The sequence below is a fragment of the Marmota marmota genome, unplaced genomic scaffold (assembly GCF_001458135.2).
Source record: "Marmota marmota marmota unplaced genomic scaffold, marMar, whole genome shotgun sequence".
In the NCBI taxonomy this organism is placed as follows: Eukaryota; Metazoa; Chordata; class Mammalia; order Rodentia; family Sciuridae; genus Marmota; species Marmota marmota.
The window spans coordinates 47,424,385-47,446,999 of NW_025999842.1; the positions used below are offsets into that span (position 1 = coordinate 47,424,385).

General features: G+C 39.7%; 1 protein-coding gene across 1 annotated transcript in view; it reads left to right on the plus strand.

Annotated features, from left to right (window-relative positions):
• Positions 1-84: 84 nt before the first annotated feature.
• Tmem200a (transmembrane protein 200A) overlaps positions 85-22,615 on the plus strand; it is a 73,399-nt gene continuing 50,868 nt past the window's right edge. Inside the window, exon 1 of the mRNA XM_015501174.2 lies at positions 85-343. The gene's annotated coding sequence lies outside the window, so the exon portion shown is untranslated. The remainder of the gene's footprint in view (positions 344-22,615) is intronic.

The window sequence follows — 22,615 nt, forward strand, 5'->3', positions numbered from 1 at the left end:
GGCGGCGGCCAGCGACCCCGCAGCCCCGGACCGGCACAAGCAGCGGCGCGCCCCCAGGTCCGAGGCCTCCCGCGTCACCCAGGCGCGGGGGTAGGAGCGCCTGCACTCCCTCCGCCCGCCCCCTCGCCTGACTCATCCGCCCCCGGTGACCGCGCCGCGTCCGCTGCCCGAGCCCAGCCAGGATGGGTAGGGAGACCGCGGCTGCTAGTGGCTGCCAGGATTCCTGCTGACGCCCCCGACCCCGCCGCCTCCTTTTCTGCCTCCGGAGGCACCCGCCGTCGGGACAGCTCGCGGAGCGAAAACCAAGAGGTCACTGGACACCGAAGCTCTGCGCTCACGACAGGTGAGGGGGCAGGAAAGAGTGCTGCTGGGCGTGGGGAGGTAGGTGGGCAAGCCCTGTGGCTGAAACGGCACGCTTCTTCAGCCTCCTCTCCTCCCCTCCGCCCCAGCCTCCAGAGTTAGGATAAACACTGACGCCTGAAGTTTGGGAAATAAACCAAGTCCGACATCGTTCTGGACTCCTAAGTCCCCAGAGCGCAAGAAAAGCCTCACGGGGCAGCCTCTGAAAACCCGGAGTCCTGGTGTGCCTGGCCAGGTTTCTCCAAGCTACACCCTCCTTTGTTTCGGTTCCAGGGAGTCAGCATTCTCTGTAAAGATGTTCATGTCGTTAATATATGGCAGAACAAAGTATGGGCAGGGGTTCCTAAAGCAGTATCTCTGTGTGGTTGTACCTACATAGGCAAAAATGGAGAGGTGAAAGCAATTATTTGCAAAATTCAGCATTACTGATTTTTTTTCCCTGTAAAGTCTGTCCTTAAGAGAAAAGGTTTGCAAGATTCGCTTCATTAATCATTCTTTTGGGATAATTAATTGTTCAAGCCAACACTTCACATTGTGTGGGCGCAATCGCTCTGTTAGTATTTGCTGCACTTTGATTTAGAGAAGTGTGTGTGTGTGTGTGTGTGTGTGTGTGTGTAATAATGATAGTTCATTGTTCAGTAGCAGGCATTGGTAATGTCAGAAAGAAAGACAGGTGCATATATGTGTGTGTATACACACACACACACACATATATTAATTGGAATCTGCTCCTCTACACCTTAGTGTGGTGTACTTAAAATGTTGGTATTACCTTGTCATTTCTTCTGAAAACGTTCAGAAGTAGTTGTGGATAATATTTCAGAAATCTACAGATATTGTTTGTTAGTAAGTATATTTAACTTTTTGGTTTTGCAGTCAAACCAAGTTCCTAAGTTCACTTTCTGTACTATTTTTTGCATAAATGTTAACAATGCCTGTGAGTGCTGTTTTCTTTAATGGTTTGTCATTTTTTGCATTGTGAAAACACATAAAATGTCCTTCAGTTTGTTATTCAGGTGCTGATACTAGAAAATAATACCATTTTGTGAAAAGTAGGCTAAATTTTGAAACTTTTAAAACTTTGCTTCATTTTTCCACTACTGTTTACCCATACCAAGCATCTGATAGTAGTTTCATGCTTTTCGACAACTCAAGTGAGAAATAGGAGTTCTTCTAAACAGAAAATAATGCTTCCGTTAAGTGGAAACTATAGTTCAATATTTTAGCAATTTTATGTTATGGGTGTTTTACTTTTAAAAATGTATAATGAAGTGAGAAGAATTTTTCATTCTTTTAATTAGAGATTTATAGCTATATATAGTAATGGGGTTCATCCTGACAAACTCATGTGTGCATGGAAATTCTTTTTAGTTCATGATTCCCCTCTCCCTTTTCCTCCAGTCCTTCCAAGTCCTGCTATATAGCTTAAAATCATGAGATAATTTAGTTATAATTTGTATTTTTGGTTGTATAATTATCTTCATTATCTTTGTATCTAGTCTGGGAAAGCCTTCACTAAAGAGGAAATTGATATGTAGAAAGTCTCTGTATGCAATTTTCAAGCAGTTGGGACAGAGAAGGCTTTACCTGTTGCTTCTGATGCAGGTCTAGGTAAGTTGCAGAGTATCCAAAATATACCCAAAATCAGAAAGATTTAAAAGATCAGGCAGGATCACTGTAAAAGGGGGTGGGTGCACTTGTCATTTCAATTTGGAAGAATTTTTAGAGAAGTTTTGAATGCTTCAAGAGTTACATGGCTATATTTGGACTTGTTTAGTTTCAGGATTTTGACAATAGCTCATTGGACAGAGAAAGATGACTACTAACATATAAGGTAAATGAATTTCAATTGATTGGTTAAACTGTCTCATTCCCAGGGCAAATCTAAGCACAAGTAAAAAAGAAATTCATATTTTACTTATAGAAACTGATAAGAACAAAGATAAAAGCAAAAAATCACCTTTTTGTATCTTAAGCAAAAAAGATAATATTAAGTCCTCATAGCAAGTAATACATTTTCACATTATTTATCAAACAATGCAAAATTTAAAAGAGGATACAGTTTAAAAATAAATTTCGTGAACTGTTACTCACTCTAAATGGGAGACAGCGTGCGGAGTTTTTGTTAAGCAAAATATATTGGGAAAAAGAACTTGTGTAGTGACAGAAAAATAAACCTGCAATGAGATCGACCTTTCATTTTACTGAGGAATATATGGTTTGCAGATTTATTAAGTTTATCCACTTGTTTCTGTACTTAAAATATTTTTTGTTTGCTGAGATCTGAAATGTGCCCCAGCACTCAGAAAACATCAAAGAGGCTTTGCTGGAGTGCCATGCTAGCTAATAGACACTATGATGGTAGGTTCTGGGCTGGTGGTGACGGGTATGGTCAATATGCCACAGATTACCTAGCAGAACAAGGGTGTCTGTGAGCACCAGGGAGCTGCTGCAGACCAGGGAACAGTATGGTGTTTTGCAAAGGGCAAGGAATGGGGAGCTGTCATCTTGACTGAGCTACTGATTACATGTCCCAGTAAAAGTTCCTTGACCTTTGTGAAAGAATAAGTACTTTGGACTGGTGACCTTTACATTCTTTTAAAATACTGCATGATGAATTCTGATGGAATTAAAGGCAGGGAGAAATCAGAATGTGTGTGGGGGGTGTGACTTTACAGTTGGAGGGAGGCAAGTTGGAGGATGTGCTGGTTGGAAGGCATGGATAATGACTGTGATGATAGGTAATAAAGGCGATCTAGCCTAAGGCATCTGGCCCATTATTCATTATCTGAGTTGACAATACAGAATAAAATAATAAATACCAATTTTCACTTGGTACTTGATGGTTTTTGATGAATCTTTACAAATAATGGCAATTGATTTTCATTGCAACCCTCAGAGGTAATTAGAGCAGAAAGGTGACAAAACCAAGACTAGTACTGCAAAGCACGTTTGCATCAGTATGAGCCATTGCCTTTCTGCAGGGTTTATAGAGATAGCAGAAGCTAATGCACACTTTAGAAACCCTGAGTAAACAGGAGAGAAAGATAAGGTTGGTGTCAGATTTCTGTGGAGGTTGAATTTCTGAGTCAAAATTTAGCTTACATTCTCAAAGACAAGAATCTCCAATTATGAGACTAAGATGCCCAGAAGGACCTTGAGTTCACAGTTATGTTCATTCTGATTGCTCCAATTTTTGCTTCCCCCCACTTCATTTCCTTCCCCTTTCCCAGCAGATTTCTGGGAATATGACTATCACAGAGTGATTGATAAGATTGGTTCAAGAGCTTTGAGTACCACTGGAAAAAGTAAATATCCATAACTTCAATAAAGGTGAAGATTCTTGTGTTAATTAGTGGGGAGTGTTCTAGTAGCAAGTTGTGCTTTGGAAACTTTGTCCCCAAAGGTGAGATTATGCAGAAAACATAATAGTGTAGCCAGTTGTGGATCCATACATTCCCTCTGCAGTACCTTCTCACTCTGTTGCACCAGTTGCACCAAGAGTCCCCCCTACCACCACACTACCCTGTGTTTTTGTGGGAGGGAATTGGTCAGGATTTATTTAATTATGTGCACAAAGAAACTACATCTAACTAGGTTAAACAAAAAGGGATTTATTGACAGACATGAATGGAAAGTCCAAAAGTGGATCTTGTTTTAGTCTCAGCTGGAACCAGAGATTCACATGTCTTGTGAGGGTTATTTCTTCCCTTTCTCATTTCTTAGCTCCACTTCTCTCTGGATCGACCCTCTTTATATGTATAGAGAAAGATCACTGTTGGAAGTTACAATACTCCACTCTTGGGTTGGGGTCCATAAGAAAGAAAGATCCTGTCTCTTCCAGGTTCTGTTTGTGTGACTCTTTTGGAAGGATTCTGAGTGGCCTTGCTTTGTAGTTATGGCATCAGTCTCTATGTCCAGCAGAGATTTGCTTCTGTGATAATCTCAGACTAGATCTTGTGCCCAACTTTGTGTATATGTGGTTCTGGTGGTAGCCAGATTGGGAGGAGGAGGCTGGTCCATGAGGGACAATTCTATTGAGATCACATAGAAATGTGATTCTCTCAAGAAAATGATGCTGCCAATTAAAAGTAACATGTCTCTTACTGTTGATAATTTCTCTTCTTACACAAAGATGTGGAGTTTGCCCTTGGAGGCAACTCAGGTACCCAAAGCTGTTCAAGTTCCAATAGTGGGACCTTCCTCCTAACCAAGGTGATATTCAGCGATGAAATAATTCCCTCCTGCCTAGGCATGTTAAAAGAAGTGTGATTTCCAGAATAATATTGAACAAGGAATCCCCAATTTATCCATATCTGTGTACTATTAGCAAATCCCTGTGCTTTATTTCCAGCCTAGGGATTTAATTTTCAGAAACTGTACATCTGATCATTATGAGATTGAGGACCTTTGCTTTGGGCATTGTAGACCAGGGAAAACTCAAACATGGAAGTGATGTGATGAATCCAGAAATATTATTTATGCAATTCATTGGGTTTGTTGGAGATGGGCTAAGGGGGAGCAGCTGGCACAACTTAGGGTTTGTACTTAAGATAAGATATTGTGTCCCTACTTAGAGTATTGATGAAAACTGTGTGTGAGCAGCATTATGAATTTCTGGTGAGGTTATAAGTCAGGATGAAGAAGTATCTGTGTTAATAGAAACATTTGTGGAATGAAATGGGTCAGAAAGGACCAGACCAGGAAGACAGGCTGGGCCAGTAGGTGAAATGGTTGTGCATGGTGGTAGATAGGTTAACATCAACTAGATTGTGTAGAAAGGCAGCCAGTGGTCACTCTGAGTCCTAGAGGCACGTGTAGAACTGACTTTTATTGAGGACCTACCTGGTATGGCAGATCCTGTGTTGTATGCTTTGAACTCATTGTATTATTTAAACTTCATAACATCCCTCTAAAGTAAGAAAATTAAAATTTAGGGGAGGTAGGTGTGTACTCAAGATTATGTTATTATTAGGTAGTCAAATCTGGAATTCAAAACCTGGAATTTTGATGCCATACCCTGGTATGTAACCACTATGGAATACCATCTCTCAAACCCACTGTATCCAAACTAGATAATGGACTCAAAAAGCCTTCTATTGTGCAAATCAGGCTACCAGAGTACAGGGCAGACATAAGTTGTAGAATACAGGTTATTAGAGTGAAAGTGCAGAGTGTCCATGTTCAGAGAAAAGATGGACAAGGGTGCCAAGGTAAAACCTTAGCAAAGAATATCACATAGATTCTTGGTTTGGGGGTTGGGGTATAGCAAGGAAAGGGATTGGGGGCAGTATCAGGAAGTTGAGCAGGTGGGCAGATCAATAGAACAACTGACTTTTGATTGTTGATCTGAGAACAGGAGCTCTGCCATCTACTCTGGCTTTAAATGTCCTTCCTGGGATAAGTCAATAAGAATGTGGAATGTGCAGCTTCTCTGAGGGAGACTGGATTCTATTTGTTATCAGGCACTGTGAAAAAGAAGAGCTAACATATGTAAAGCATCTACCATATGCTTTAGATATATGATCTCACTAAACCTTCATTACAGTCCTGGAAAGGTAAATATCATGCCCCCTCCCCTTTTTGAGCAAGGAAATGAAGGCTCAGAGAGATTAACTTGCTTGCCTGAGTTCCTGGAGCCAGATCAGAATGTAAAAGAGCTGCCACAGAATCCATGGTCTATCTGAATCTAGAATTCATCCTGAATCGTCAGGGTGGCATCCTAGTCCTAGCAGGGCAAGGTCAATTTCAAGTCTGAGTGTAGCAATGGGGAAATCAGCAGGGGTATCTGGTTGTGAAAGAAAGCAGTGATCTAAGTGTTAAGACCTGTGAGTGCAAGATGAGAGAAGACCATCTGAAGAGACTTGTCCAGCAGGATTGCACTCAGCTTTGGCAGAAACTTAATGATCTAGTAGGCTTTTGCCCGTCCATGCAGGATCTCTATCATTATGCAGGGTAGACACGTCAGCAAGTCAGATGTTTGGAAAGCTTAATTTTAGTCACCGACTTCAGTTTAAAAGGAACTTCTGCCAACTGCTATGGCCTGAAGTTACCTTGATACTTATACTTTGTCCTGAAATATGAAAGATAAGAAGGAGGTGGGGAGGAGGGAGAGACCAGCACGTGCTGAATGCAGTAGGTATGTGGGACACACTTAAGTTTCAAAGGTATATATATCTGAAGCTGCTCTAAATGAAAAGGTTTACTGATGGAATATGAACCACATGTCATGCACCAACAAATGCAAAGGGAAGTTTGTATATGCTCAGATGTACAATCAAATATGCAGAAGACTGTTTTTGTTCCCATTGGATTGTGAGATCTTTGAGATCAGGGATTCTGTCTTATAAATTAATAATTCAAGAATTGAATGACACACACACAAGCACATGCGCATGTGCAAAAGAAGAAGGGTAATGAGAATGTCTATGACAATAGATGTATTTGTGAGAATCTTACAGCCTATTTGAGGAAGTAAGACAACCATGCATAAAACTTAATGTAACGGAAAAAATATAATTTTAGAGTTGAAAGAATCAGAGAGCAACCAGGAGTACAGTGTCAGCTAGTGTGGTGAAATACAAAATTCTAACATGCAGAAGCCAACTGGAGGTGAGTGCTGATGAATATGCATGGGCAGAGAGGGGGAGAGAGCATTCTGGGCAGGACTAAGAACTTATCGCCCTCCACCCTGAGACCAGCAGAAACTCACCTGTTGAGCACCTGCATGATACTTCTTACAGAGAGGGAGAATGTACTGTGTCTCAGCAGGAGAGAGTAGAAATTTCTGGTAGGATTTGGGCTTGTGTTGGGTGATTTGGGAGAGGGCATTGCTCTGGATTGAAGCAGTTAATCCTATGACTCTGTATCTTAATATAGCTGATACAGAGGGAGGCAAGACTAGAGGGGCTCCTGATGGAGGGGGTAAAGCAGCAGTAGTCACTCACGATAACCTGAATGGGGGATGTTTGGCCCTTCTGGGGTTCAGATAATATTCATGTTTTTGTTCTCATTGGATTGTGAGATCCTTGAGATCAGGGATTCTGTTTTATAATTTAATAACTTAAGAATTGAATCTCATAATCTAATAAGAGAGCCAGATGTAAACAAATGATTGCAATACCGTGAGTAAAGCTGGTAGAGATGAAAAGAATTTTGGAGTCTGATGAAACAAAAACAATGCAAGCTCTTCTGGAAACAGTGAACTAATAACAGAGGTGCTGAAAAGAAAATATTTTTCTTTTGGGAATCAGCATTTTGGGCTGAAATGTGGGATGAATCCAAAGAATTTCAGTATTTTCTCTAAGCTGATGTTGGCAGAGGAGAGACACAAATTTTGGCTCCCTTGGCAACGTGAGTCAGATTGGCTCAGTGAACATATATGTGCAAGTATTTGTAATATATTAGCATTGCTGAAGAGATGGCATTATTTATAATCATAAAAGCAATACACACTTCCCATAAAAACTTTGAAAAATATGTTAAATATTAAAAATCCAGGGAGAAAATTTACCTATAATTCTATGACCCAAAGGTACTCCTAACATTTTGGCATTTCTTCTTCCTAATTTTTAATGATTTTTTTTTTCACAGTTGCTATTACAACTTGCTCTGTTAGCTTAACCTTGTGTCCTAAACTTCTAGGCAACTTTATTAATGTTGTAGAGTATTGGATTGTGTGTGTGTGTGTGTGTGTGTGTGTGTGTGTGTGTGAGAGAGAGAGAGAGAGAGAGAGAGAGAGAGAGAGAGATAATTTATCAACTGTTTCCTTAAAAATGGACCTTTAGACTATTTAGAAATATTTGGTATATAAATGACACTTTGATGAAATTTTTGTCCAAATTTCAGGTTACTTTTTTTATGGGGGGATAAAGATTACACATTTACCTGTATACTATTTTATGAATTTTATCAGATTATTTCTTTAAGCAAGATCCATGGAAAGGTAATTCTTGGGTTTAAGGACATGAATGTTTCCAAACTTAAGATACTCAATGCCAAGTTGATTTTCAGAAAAAGTGAAATTGGGATTGACAGAATATGGAAATACCCCTCCCTCACCAGGCCCTCACTAGATTGATTTTTACTTATTGTTTTTGAATAGAAAAGCTACCATATCAAAATGAATACTAGTTTATGCTAACTGATGATTGTGTCTCTTTGTTACCCAGAACTCTCTTTTAGAATGTAGATTGGTACATTCCAAAATACAATGAGCCACTCACTTCAGTTTTCAAATTTATTTAGAAGTATTCCTGAGCATGCAGAGAGGGGCCATTACAGAAAGAAAATTAAGTTATGAATGATATTTTTTTTGAAAGCCAACTCTATGTGCCTCCTGTGAGGGGACTCCTCAGGTCATAGTGTGGAATGACTTGGAGTAGAGGGACTGGGAGACCATGGTCCCATGTTGCAGAGCCCAGGCTTCCAACAGCCCTGCCTCTATAGCCTTGGTGCTGAGGTCCTGGGGTCATGGAGTGATCTGACTGTAACCTGACTTGTGCTCATGGCCCTGGAGTGCCCCCTGTCTCTGTAACACAAGTGAGGACAAGTCCCTATTGGTTTTGTTCCTGGTTCAATCCCCATTGGTAACCCAGGCCCAGGTTGTGCTGGGAAGTAGAATATAAAGATAACTTGAGATTTTCTCCTAGAGAACTTCTGCTCAGTTGGTCACTGAGACTGCAAAACAAAACAAAACAAAAAGATGCCAAGTTTTGAACTTGGGATGTGATTGCTTTCCAAAGAAAAGTGAACCACATCATGGTGTTGAGTTTTCATACAGATGAATTGATTTATTTCACAAAAAGGAGGAATTTGGATTATCCTTAAACTTCTGTAGGGTTTTCATTATCTCATTGCATGCGACTACAATGGAACTTTTAAACTTACTGCAGGATCACTTTGGGTGACAATTTCAACTTTTCTGTCATTACCATATTTCTACAAAAATCATTCACAATTCACAATTCTGAAATAAAAAAATATTTTTGTTTTCTTTTAAAAGTTTAAGAAAAATATTACAACATCATTTTCTTTTATCGATCTCAGTCAATAATTTTGGATAAAATTATTTTTATTCATTTGCTCAGCAAATAGTTGCTTAGGAAGATGATGCTGCAGATGCTGTTAAATTATACTTATGACCCACTTTGTCAAGTAGGAGACACCTCTACACAGTGAAAATGTAGAACACTGTGTGAGAAAGCATGTCCTATATATTTATTGTTTGCTTACTGATATGTGAATTTCTGATAATATGCATAAAATAGCGAACTCAAGCTTGGTAGGAAGTTTGTTAATTAACAAATGATTCAATAAATATTGTGCGCTGGCAGTTGGGGATTGGGTGATGATCCGAGTAAAAGTGTGCATTCTAGATGGGGAAGATGAATAGTAAACACATAAACAAGCAAAGCAGATGGTCAGAGAAGACCTCTGGGGCATTTGAGCTGAGACCTGAGAGGCAATAAGGAGCCCACCTCACACATTTGAACAGGGAGGGATTAGGGTGGACTGTACACAGTGCCCTGGGAGCCATTAGAAGGCCAGGCTTTTGGAGCATGATGTTTGAAGCCATGTGTTAAAATAGAGGTTGAAGTCAAGAATAAAGTGATATCTTAATATGATTGTGGATATTACGGATGGGAGATATGTAGATATGCTCAAGATGTGCCATATATCACTCTTTGGCTGAAGACAATTCATGTTTAGTATGCCCACCTTCAAAGGAGTTTTAGTATAAACAAAACATTAAATATAAATATATAAATATTAATAAATGACAAACATACTTAATATAAATGAATTTAAGTAAATATAAATTTCAATGAATATGCATAGCTTAGTGAGTCCACTAGAATGCTTTTTGTGATGTGAAGCTTATAATTTTAAACTGTGCTTATCATAGTGACTTCTGTATTTTATGCATTTGGCAAACATTTTCTGAATTAATTATATAAAATATTTTATGTTGTGATGGGGAAAGAAAATCCTAGTATATAAAATTGCATTTAAGGCACAGGATTTTTTTTATAACAAGACCAACTCTTTCTTAGGAAAAAAAAAATAGTATGTTAACTATACTTTGAATATTAATAGTAATTTAAAATTATATTCAAATGTTGAAAGATTAAATATTGAAAATAAAAATATAATACAATACAAATATAATCATCTTCCCACATACCTTTTGTTCTCCCCGTGTAGGTAGAAATCTCCACAAAGTCCACATTTTAGGTAAAAGTTTCATTAGCATCATGTGGTTATATCATACCTTACTTGACTTGTGCAAGTTCCTTATGTATTTTGTGAGTCTCTCAAGCCTGGAACTGACCTCTGTTCAGAAGATTTCTGCCAACACTGGCACAATGGAATATAAGATGATAATAGCACATAATCAGTGAGTCTTATTAATGAAAATTTAGCTCACCCTTTTTCAGGAGATCTGTTTCACAATATACTGGTTGAGTCATCAGATGCTCATTGAGAGCATTCTAAGTGCCTGCCACTGTGTTTGGTGCTAGAGCCTAACAGACTTCTCTCAAGGACTCATGGGCTAGAGAGCCACTGGGTAAGACTAGGTACTTTCTGCAAGAGTCTGAAAATAAGATGATACAGGGGACTCCCTGAGTCTAAATCTGGAGAAGAGGTGTGATAGTCAGTGCAATTGTCAAGTAGTTCACAGATGCCTTAATTTTGGAATTTGGCTAAATGATTTTAAAAGGCAGGTTATAAAGAAGACAGATGAAAACCTCAGCACATGCCATCCATCTCCAGGTAACGAGGCCACCTGTGCCCTTATTCTCATGTCTACAGATACTGCCCTGGGGATTCCCTGTTCTCCTCCACAGCTGCCAGAGACTCGCCTGCTCATTTGGCAGGAGACCCAGCTGCTGGCTTGTTTGGCAGGCCCCAGGGATTCACCCCTACCTGTAGCCTCATCAACGCAGCCCGCCCTTCTTCCGTTTCCTGAATGCAGGGCTGCATCTTGGCTCTCCTGCCTTGGCGTACAACAACCTAAGTTGCTCCTCCAAGTCCTCATTGGCTCCACCTTGTCCCGAGTTTCAAAGCCTCCTGCAACTTTGGGTTGGAAGAATCTTAACCCTGCTTCCTCTTGGTCATTATTATTATCTCCCTTTATTCATTTTGTAAATATTTTCTGAGTACTTACCATGTACTCTTTTAGTCCCTGGAAATGTCAGAGGAAACAACAAATTTCCTGTCTTTCTGACCCTTACATCCCAGTTAGAGAAGACAGATAGTACACATATTATTTGTTGTGACAATAAGAAGAAAAGTAAAGCAGGACTCAAGGACAGAAAGCAATTGGGATGGGGATTGCGAGGCATGGACAAAGAAGAGACCTCTCATAAGGTCGGACGTGGAGCTGAGACCTGAATGAAGTGAGGGAGGAAATCATCAGACTGACTCAGGAATGTGCCAGGCAGGGAAAGCAGGAAGTGCCAAGACCCTGAGGAGGCCAACTGTGAGGTGGTCATGAGCTTGGAATGCTTGAATAGCCAGTGTGATTAGAACAGTGTAAGGACTTACAGAGAGCACTGGGGCTATGAGGGAACTTTGGACTTTACTCTGAGTAACCTGGGAAGCTTTTGCTTAAATTCTAACCTACAGTGTGGGTTTCACTGGGCCTCATCCTCACATTCAGTATTAGTCACAGGAAGAAACACGCAGTGAGCAAGAGCCCAGGTGCCTGTACCTATCAGCAGTAGGCCCTGCTTGATGGGCCTGAACTCAAACCCAATGTTCTTAGACATCATGTGTTCAAATGAAAGTGACCTTGATAAAAACCTCAAAGCAAGAACAGCCCAGAGGATTCCATAGCCAAATGGGAGATGTTTTGCTTCAGAGGCAAACAAAACTTGGTTGTGGGTTGAAAATGGTATGCATTCACAGAATCAGAATGTGAGGGCCGGGAAGGGAATTTTTCAGACAAGAGTGAAAAATCTGAGGTCCAGGGAAGCAGTTCACTTTTCTAAAGTCCGCTTACCAAGTCCAGTACAAGATTAAACTCCAGGCCTTTCTCCTCCCAGTTATGTCTCTCGAGGAATGTAGGTGATAGACGCGTGCTGAGGAAAAGCAAAGCTGTGAAATTTGGACTGAGATGAGCTACTTAATAAGAACTGGGCTTTCAGGATTAAAGACCTTGAGAATTCCCAAAAAGCTCCATTAAATCCAGTATTCATTTGGTCTCAGGTACTCGTGAAGACCTGCCATGTTTCCAGGTACTAATTGTGCACGGGAATTTGGAATTTGGTGGCCCTGGAGTTTATAATCTGGGAGTGAGGAGGTCAGAAAAAAATTATAACACCATCAATAATGATGTAATTGTACATGTGATTAGTGCTACAAAGATGGCTGAAGAATGCTCTCCAGCAAACATCTAAGATGGGACTAGAGACAAGAGAGGAGCTAGTTTGGAGAAGATAAGAGCCAGAGGAAAAGTCCTATGCAGGAAGGTTGGGGGAGGAGGAGTTTGGTATCTTTGAGAAACAGAAAGACAGTCCTATTGCTGGATCGCAATGAGAGGAGGACAGAGGGTAGAAGGAGGGTAGGTTTCCATCATGTAGTGCTGTGAGAACCAGTAACATCTGATGCTTGATCCTAAGAGAAGCATAAGGCTTTTTAAAAGGAAGACTGGTACTGATATAAGGTGAGATTGAGCACTTTGGTGAATTTGTGGTGGGAGTTGGGGGAGGCAAGACTGCATGAGGGAAGAGATAACAGGGCCTGATGCTGGGTGGTGGCCATGATGTTAGAGTGACATGGCCAGAGTCACAAGAGACGTTTTGAAGGCAGCATCAGCAGGCCCTGTTAACTGATAGCCCACGGGAAATTGTGGTCCCCAAGGCTCCAAGATTTGAGCATGAGCAAGTAGATGGATGGCAGTAGCATTTACACAGATGAGGAAGCCTTTTTTCCTGTGCTTGGTGAATGAGTTCAGTTTTGTACACATTGGGTTTGAGATGCCTGGGAGACATCTCTGAGGAAAAGGTAAGTTGATGCTTGGTCAGATGGGTTAGGAGCTCAGATAAGACAATTGGAATGGAGACATAAATTGGAGTCATTAGTATCACGTTGACAATTATGATACAGAGAGAAACAAGGAAGGTGGCTTAGGAACAGGCATGGGGGCTTTCCACATTTCAGGGAGTCTAAAGAAATGTACTAAGAAGTAGCAGCCCTGAAGATGGGAGGAAAGCCAGGGGTGATGTCCTTGATGGAGGGCACATGATATGAGCGATCAAGCTTTGTTTGCGCCTGGTCTTTCCTGAGCCCTTTTTGAAGATTTGGGTTCATCTTTGTTTCTCCAACTTAATACATCAATGTGATCCTGATGTAGTATAGCCTTCAAACTTTGGGATGAAATGAGATTAAAAATTACTGAAAATCTGTTTTTGATGTTCACAGCTGTTGATACTATTAGGACAGAATAGATGCAGGAGTCATACCTTCATATTGGTTATATAGCACATCTGAAGGTCAATTTCATTATCATGCCAATTGCGGCTCCACTGCTGCCTTCCAATCTAGTAGGTCTTGGTATTTTTTAAAGCATTTGCAAGTTTATTACTAGTTTGCATACTGTTTCGTGTTTTTTTAAATCATGAATAGAAGCTTCAGCTTTCTAGAGTATTTATTTTGCAGGACAGTATAGGGGGAAGTTTCTTATTTAAAAGAGAAAGGTTTGAACAGCTAACAGAAACTCTGAGGATTACCCAAGTAGCTTTTATTTTGAATGTATTTGAGTTCATTAAAATTGAAAAGAAACCTGTTATTGGAGGTTAAGTTTAACCTCTCCATTTGGGAACCTTCTCAGCCCATTCCATATGTGATAGTGGATCCTGAGGGAGCCTCACATCCTTGTTCTTATTTTTCTGCAGGAAAAGACACAGTGCAGAGTCATCGGTAAAACAGAAAACTAATGTGCAAAAATTGAAAATCAGCCTTGTGAACATTGTCAAATTAGAAGTGATGAACTACATTTACTGTACATTTTCTCTAATCTTTTAATATAGTCTTTTCATTTTTAAAAGTATTTTTTTTTTCATAATATTAAAAGGCTAAAGGCTGGGGGTATAGCTCAGGGGTAGAGCATTTGCCTAGTTGCACAGGCCCTGGATTCCAACCCAGCACCACACACACACATACACACACACACATACTCACAAACATACATAAATATTAATATTCATAAGTCACCTGATTTATAAATGAAGTTATAAAAACACTTCGTAGTCCTTACGATGTTCCTAATTGTCTCTTAAGTTATGATTTAAAAGTGAAAAATAGAAACTGTCTTGGCCTCTGTGTCTTGGGGGCAGTAGCACCATGCTGCTCGGGGCCTGTTGAATAAGAAGCCTTCAGTCAGTCCTTCAGCACCTTTTCTTCTTACAGAAATATTTATAAGGGAAACTCACCAGTGGGCTTATCTGTCCTGTTGTAAGGGTTCACACGTTATGTAAGACCTTCATCAGAAATGTGTCATAAGAAGTAGTGTCAGTTAGCATGTGCTGTTAAGTACAGCAAGATCTATCCTTTTGCTTGCCCTCAACAACAACAACAAAGTTTTTTTCCCCTAAATCCTTGCCTTCAGACAAACCATCTTTGAAGATGACTCTTGAAGAAAGGGGGTAGAGCTGTTTTCCTGTTCAGAGAGGACTTTGTGTGGACATTGACTTCCCCTTGGACACAGTGGAGGAAGGATGGTGATCAGCCTTGAGTCACTGTGCTGGAGACTCCACTAACTTTTCTCCAAGTGCAGAGCTATGAGAATATCATCCATCTTTTTGTGGCAATCACAGAACATTGAAGGACAGTCCCAAAGCTGCCTTGTGTCCTGCCAGACAAACGTAAGAGTTTGATATTAAGCCTGAAAAAAGGGAGACAACCTTATTTTTTCCCTGTAATTTCACCGTTAACCATGCTGCCCAGGGTCCTCTCTGAATAGAATCTCATCCTTGATCTGTCACTTCGTCTTCCATTCACTCAAGAACCCACCACTACCTGGCTACCTGCCTGGAGTGGTTCTTCTTCAAAGATAGTTGTACAGATATATAATCAACTTTTGATTATCTGGGTTCCTTATGCCTTAAGAGAGGTTTTCTTTATTTTTTTTTTCTTTTTTTTTTAAGAGATCCATTGCCAAGGATAATTTGAAAATCTCAAGAGATATTAGACCTTGGGTAAATACTTCACCTTGCTGAGCCCCAGTTCAGTGAGGGACAGAATGACCTCCTTAGAAGGGATATTGGGGGTGGGTATAAAAGGTCAAGTAAGTAAAGAATCTGGCTCAGTGGATGACACCAATTGTTGGTTTTGCCCGGTAGTGATCCCTTCTGTCCTGACTCTCACTGACCTCTCTGTCCCCACTCCCCAACCTGGGTGTACTGATTCCACACACAAGCTCTGTGTTCAGCAGCTGTTAGCTCTGCCTGGATGAGAGTCCTTGTGGGGGCAGCATCTTTAACTCTTTTAGGTCCACCTTGCACTCTCCTAGGTTCCCTTGAATTCAGACACCTGTTATGTGGAGTCTCCTTCCTCTTTTGGGAGGGTGCGTTGCACCTTTCAGGCTTTCAAGGAACTTTGCTGACGCCAGCAGTTAAGCCTGTTTGTACTGCAGGGACTTGTCTACCTTTGTCTCTATCCCAGACCCAGGGGATAAGGAACAAAAATGGGCATAACATATCCCTAGGACAACAAATGCAGTCTGGAAAAGAAATAATTTTCCTTTAGTGAAGTTGCCAGTAGCATTGTTATTAAAAAATAGAACCCACTTCAGCTCCCTTGATGAAGAATCGAGAGTTTTCTTTCGGGGGGGGGGGACCATCAGTTTGATTCAGCCCCACAAAAATTGCAGCCCCACAAAATGTATCTCCCCCCGCCACCCCAGCTCCTCCAGAAATTTCTACCTTAATCTTCTTGGGGAAGGGACAAGGTAAGCTGCACTAAGTAAGCGTTGGTGCTGTCATTCAGTCACTCCTCTGTGGCCAGGCTCCTCAAGGCATCTACCCTGGCTCCTCAATGACTCTAGACCAGGAAGCAGGTCATCTCACTTGAGGAACAACTGGTGCACTCCTAGAGGCCAGACGTGACATTGTAGTGTGTTCACAACTCTTTATGGTCCTCATTTATTTCCTTAGGGATTATTGAGTTTGTGAAATTAAGTTGAATTAGAATGGTAGCTCCGAGGGATTCATTAAGTGACTACAGCATCTTCAGGACAGCGTTGTGAGGATTGGTATCACAGCTCACAAGCAAGTCGTACCAAGCAAGAGTGTTAGTTAGTTCAGAGGAAGAGATTTTATCTTGTTCATGATTGCTAAGAAGTCAGCAACTCCACCCTAAAGAGAATGAAATGCTGTAAGTCGGCCAGGCCGGGCATGCTGGCATTCCAAAGCAAGCCAGATGGGGAGTATTAATCAACAGGAGCTGATCTAGCCCCTTTCTTGGCCTCATTCATGTTGATGTTTTGAGGCATCCTTCAAGCCATCTTAATAAAAATGAAGCGTGAGCGCTTGAATGTCTGGTGGTGGCATAACTGGTTCCCGGGGCCATTAGAATTCAACCATGCATCCAGATACTGCTTTCTGGGTCTCAAAAATACTGAATAATAAATTATGAACTTGTCATGCTTAAAAATCCAGTATTTCAGCGTTCTTGTACCTTATAGTATTTTGCTAAATCACATTTGATTGGCACAGAGGAAAAAAATGAATATCAAGACATGATGAATATGTTTTTATTATGAATACATAGCATTATCTTCCCCCTTTTCAGTTTTTGAATAATCCTGACAAATATTAAAAAGGAAGTCCATAGAAATAATTTATTCAAATAACATGAGAAAATAAGAAATCACTTCTTAAATACTTGTTCAGCATTGTAATGTGGCTTTAGTCAGCATTTTATAAGAAATAAATTTACTTTTTAATGAATGTTTTGTTAGTCAATTTTAAGGATTTGATATATCATGGAAATTTTTGTATCTATATCTCTACAGGCTCCATGATATTCTGTTGTCTATACTTTTAATTAATGAAAAGGGAATATTAATTCTTATGACAACTAGAAGTTTCCTTTGTAATTTCCTTGACTCAGAAAGGAATAATATGTGTTTCCCAGATATATTATTTTGGTACTTTCTACAAAGCTTAACCTTTGAAATAATCATCAGATTATAGCACAGTGAACTTGGAAATATGAGCATAACTCTTCTATAAAACTTTCTGATGGATTTTTTCCCTTCCATTTTTTAAAATGTTCGAGAGAGTTGGTTTGGGATTATTTTTGCTTTTCTTGATGTTACAAAAATTCACTTTTGGAGTACCTTTACTATCTTTTTGCAGAAAGATTCTCTATCATGGCATCTCATCCTATGGTAGAAAACACATGAAGACCAGTCAGTCATTTTTAATACAGTCTTTCAGATATAAATGGGGAATCAAGTGGGGAATGAAAGCAGCCTTTGTTAACAAAATGCTTTAACATTATGCCTAGTGCATGTGCATTTGAGGTGTTATCAGTTGCAGAGATCATATAACAAACATTTGAGTGTCACTGTAACCACTGGAAGGGAATGAAATGGGGGAGAACGGGCTCCCTACTGGGATGTTTGGTCCTGGAGGTGAGTGCTTGACAATCAGGCATGCCATTCCAGAGACTGAATGCCACTTGGAAGGTGGCTTTTTTTTTTTTTTTTAAGGAAAATGATAACTTTATCCTGCTCTTTTATTTGTTTGTTTGTTTCAGTTGTAGATGGACACAGTACCTTTGTTTTATTTATTTTTTTTATGTGATACTAAGGATCGAACCCAATGCCTCATATGCACTAGGCACTCTACCACTGAGCTACAGCCCAAGCACTCTACCACTGAGCGACAACCCCAGCCCTGGATGGTGGCTTTTTATGATAATGTAGTCTGTTTATTCAGAGTTCATTTAAATTCTAAACAGAGTTTATTGTTGGGAATTTGTCAGGCCATTTCTTTCATTAAGTTGAGTAAATAAAGTAGATGTCTCATTTTGCAAATTCAAGAGATCCTTGCAATAAGTGTTTTTAACTTGAGGCAGAGATAAGTCATCTACCCTGGTAGAACACTCACTGTAAAATAAGTTAATAGGCCTTTTTGTAAAGTAGGCTATTTTAGCAAGATTGTTCTCCATTCCTCTAGTCCTTCTCTCTCCACCCAAATCCCCAAAAGAAAAGGCCCTTAATTAGAAGCTCATTGTCTACAAAAAAATTAATTTTCCTTGCTCTTCTGTAATTTTAAAATTACATTGTGTTCTGCTTGGAATAAAAGGAGGTTTATAACCTTGTAACCTATGATCTTCCGTGCCATTTTCCTTTTTGAAAACCTTCTCTAAGAGTCTGAGCATCGACCCACTCATAATGTTGTGTTATCTCTCACATTATTATAAATAAACTATAAGAAGAATTTTCAGATGAAAATTTGGTCATGCTTTGAAATGCTAAATAGACAGTTCAGAAAATTATCCTTCAGTTGAGGAAGAAAAATTCCATTTTTCCGAAAACCAACAGTGCTATTTAAGACAATTGTTTTGTATTTATAAGAGGGCTCTTAAATTTGAAGTATCTAGAATTTTCTTCTATTCGTTATTGCTCTTGTGTTTATGTATCCAGGTGTATATTAATTTGAGAAAACAACTAATATTCAGTTTCACATTTGAAAAATTTCTCTAGTACTGAAAGAGCTTTTTGGTCTTTATTCTCTGTGGTAATCCCAGCCCTCTCCCTGAAAGATAAATGAACTCTAACACAGTAAAACCAGAAGCTTGAACAAGAACCAATCCTGTTCACAGAAGCACAAAGAAAGAGGAAGGGAACATAGGGAGCCATTTCCCTGCACAGCACTGGTGGGTTTGAAGTCTTCTCTGATGAAAGGAGTGGCTGCAGAGTTTGCTTGGGGAAAGGCTGAAAATGTCTGTGGGCCAAGCTGCTTGTCTGTGATGATGGCCCTCACGGTATACATTTTATAAGCTAGTGTTCCAGTCACTGAAAGCAACTGCAATATTGTTAGCCATAAAGATTGGCATGTGGGAATTGCACTCTTCACAGATCAGCAGGGAACATCTGAGGACGTGGTTTGGGAGGCCTTCTGACCTCTTCATCTTGGATGTCCTTTTTATTGCCTCCCACAGGTGAAAACTTGCTCCAGTCCTTATCCTTTCCAAACATCAACACCTTGTGTAGAAAAGAAACCATAGGTCTTTAAAAGCTGGTATAGATGATTCAAATTAAGTTATTCTTCTCTCTCTCTCTCTCATACTGCACACAAACCAAACAAGCAAACTGAATGTCACTTCAGTAGACATGAACCTGGGTCATTTTGAAATAAAACAAATTTGCTTTGCATCAATATAGGTTATTTTAAAACTGCTCTAAGGCAACATTCCCCTTTTCTCACCAGCAGCATGTGAAAACTAAGTTCTTTTATGGGTCCCTTGTAGTGCTCCCAAGCACTCCTTGTGGAGGAGTCTAAGCGTGGAGCCTCTGGATTGTATTGGAACACAGCTCATCTGCCAATAATCCTTCAATGCTATGAAGTGAGAAGCAGAAGAGGGCTCTTTCTTTAATGATCAATCCCAAGGGGGCATGACCTTGAAGATCCCTTCCAACTCTATTATTTTCTGACAGTATAGAATGAGAAGATGGTGGTGCAAGATGCTGAGAGCTTAAGAAAAACGAATGAGGGGTTAACTGCCTGCAGCCCTCTTCTATTTATGGGAAAAGTAATCAAACCACATTAAAGGCTTTTGCAAATATTTGCATAATTCCTTTGTAGCAGAAAGGGAAGGATGTTTGTATTTGGATAGAGTTTTAAAGAGGTTAGAATATCTGAGCTGGATGGAGTGGCCCAAGCCTGTGATCCCAGCTAACTTCAGAGACAGAGGTGGGAGGATCATGAATTGGAGGCCAACCTGGGAATGTAGACAGAACCTGTTTCAAAAAAAAAAAAAAAAAGTGGGGAGCTGACAGAAGTAGCATATTTTTCCAGTTTGAGTGGAATCTTGTGGTTTTGGCCACATGACCTGTTGAATATTTTCAAGCGTTTGTTGAGCCCACAGGACTCAAATCTGTAGAGGGAATTCTAGACGGTTATCATGACATCATTTCCATACAGTTAAGTACATTTCCCTGAAATGCTCATGTGTGAAGCTCCTTGGCAACTAGACTTGGGAATATTTAGGTTTAAACTGTCTGCTGAGAGTGGCTTAGAGCCCTGCTCAATTTCGGGGGAGAATTTCTCTTAAGATTTTTGAAATCCTGTTTGCTTTTGTGAAGTCAGGGGGGAACATAACAGTGAGAGTGTTGGTATCCTGTGTCGTAGAGAATTGAAAATTTGCAGTTGGTTTCCAATTTTCAAAGCAGTTTTCCTTTCATAGGTGGAAGTTTTCATAATGCATACGATGGGAAGTCAAGGGAAATGGCAAGTACCACCCACACAGGGGAGAGTGACATTTCAATATTCAGTGACTTTGTATATTGTGTACTACTGGAGACCTATAAAAAAAGAAGTGACGGGGTTGAGGTTCTAGGCACAGTAAGGCTTTATCAACAGGCTGAAAATGTGAAAGGAAAAGGGCTTATTCTGGAGAAGAGAAGGCTTGGGTTCATAATGACTTTCAAATACAGGAATCAGAAATCTCCCTCCCTAGGGGGAAAAAATCCTTTGAAAAGGCACTGCATTTAAGCTACAATTTTAGAATATTAGCTATGTAAGTGTTTCCTAAGTTGGTAAGCCTGGAATGAATTATCAAGAGAGGGGCTGTGTATGTCCTTAGTTAAAGAACACGAGGCCTGTCCTCAGGATATGACGGGTTTAGATTAGTTCTGTGTCTGTTGGTGTAACATGTGTATTATTGTTTTTGTATGTTTTCATTCAGGCATAGTATTTCATGATCTAAATTCACACATTCTCACTTTTTCTATTTCCGATAAGGTGATTGACTCTTTTGGTGAGTGGCACAATTTGATAGTTATGCTTTCTCAATCTTGTCAACCAAAACAGTGACTATTAACTTTTGTGTTTGTAAGTATATATTTGGCACTTAAAATAACTTCATGACTTAAGAAATACATGCATTACTCAATTGTAAGCACCAAAATTACCAAGGTTGAAGAAAGGAAATCAATAGAATATCATTATAGAAATGTAATTCCTCCAATATATGAGAATTTTATCAACCACTGTGGGTATGTGTGCTTATAAAACTGTCTAACTCACGACATTTAACACATCACTATGTAATAATAATTTAAACGTTGGTTATGTTTAAGGAGAAGTCAGGTAAACTTATAAAAAAATTCTTAATTCTTTCTGGAATAATGATTTACCACATATAAAATAAAATAAGTATTATAATATAATATAGATGCAACATAAAAATACATTCTATTCACGCTAGTTCTAACTCAATTATCTTTAGATAAGGCAATGATCCTTTTTCATTGCCTCTCACTTAAAATATTTGGATATGTTGGATTTGAATAGAAATGAAAATCTTGTACGATAAGCCCTTGATTTTATAAATGAGGAAACAAAGTTTTGAAATTGGTATCCAGTCGCACAGCAGGTTATAAGTGGAGGCAGAGCCAGATGGGGTCCTGCTGATTTTCATGGCATATTCCACAGTAACATGCTGACCAGAACCCCAAGTGTAGATTCTGAGAAAGGCAGTGCAGGCACATGCTGGAGATAGTGATGAGAGTAGATGCCTTGCTCTGCTTGTACCGTTAAGTAAAGAGAAGAAGCAGGTTGTGACCTTGTGGCAAAGTAGGTAGGACCAGGAACTGTGGTTTCCCAGACCAGCTCTACTGGGTGTGTGTGCAAGGTGGCCTTTTTAACATGAAGGACAGTGTGAGGTAATTATCACTTTAGAAATTGAATCTCATCTTTTAGTTAAGAATTATGCCTAACATTTGTTAGTGTGTACTCTGTGTTCGTTACTACATACTTGCCTTCTCATTTGGTCTTCACTGCATCATGTAAGGTAACAGCACTCCACATAAGAATATTCTAGAAGGGTGAAGGAACATGCTCTGGGTGCCAGAACTCTTGCTCTTTTGATGCTATGTTGCTTCCTCCCTTGATCCACAACTATTACCATATTATAAGATACAACTTGAGAGGAAAAAAGATGTTATAAAATTGAAGGTTATATATAAAGTTAAGATGGATCTCAGGGCCCTCTACCAAAAAAAAAAAAAAAAAAT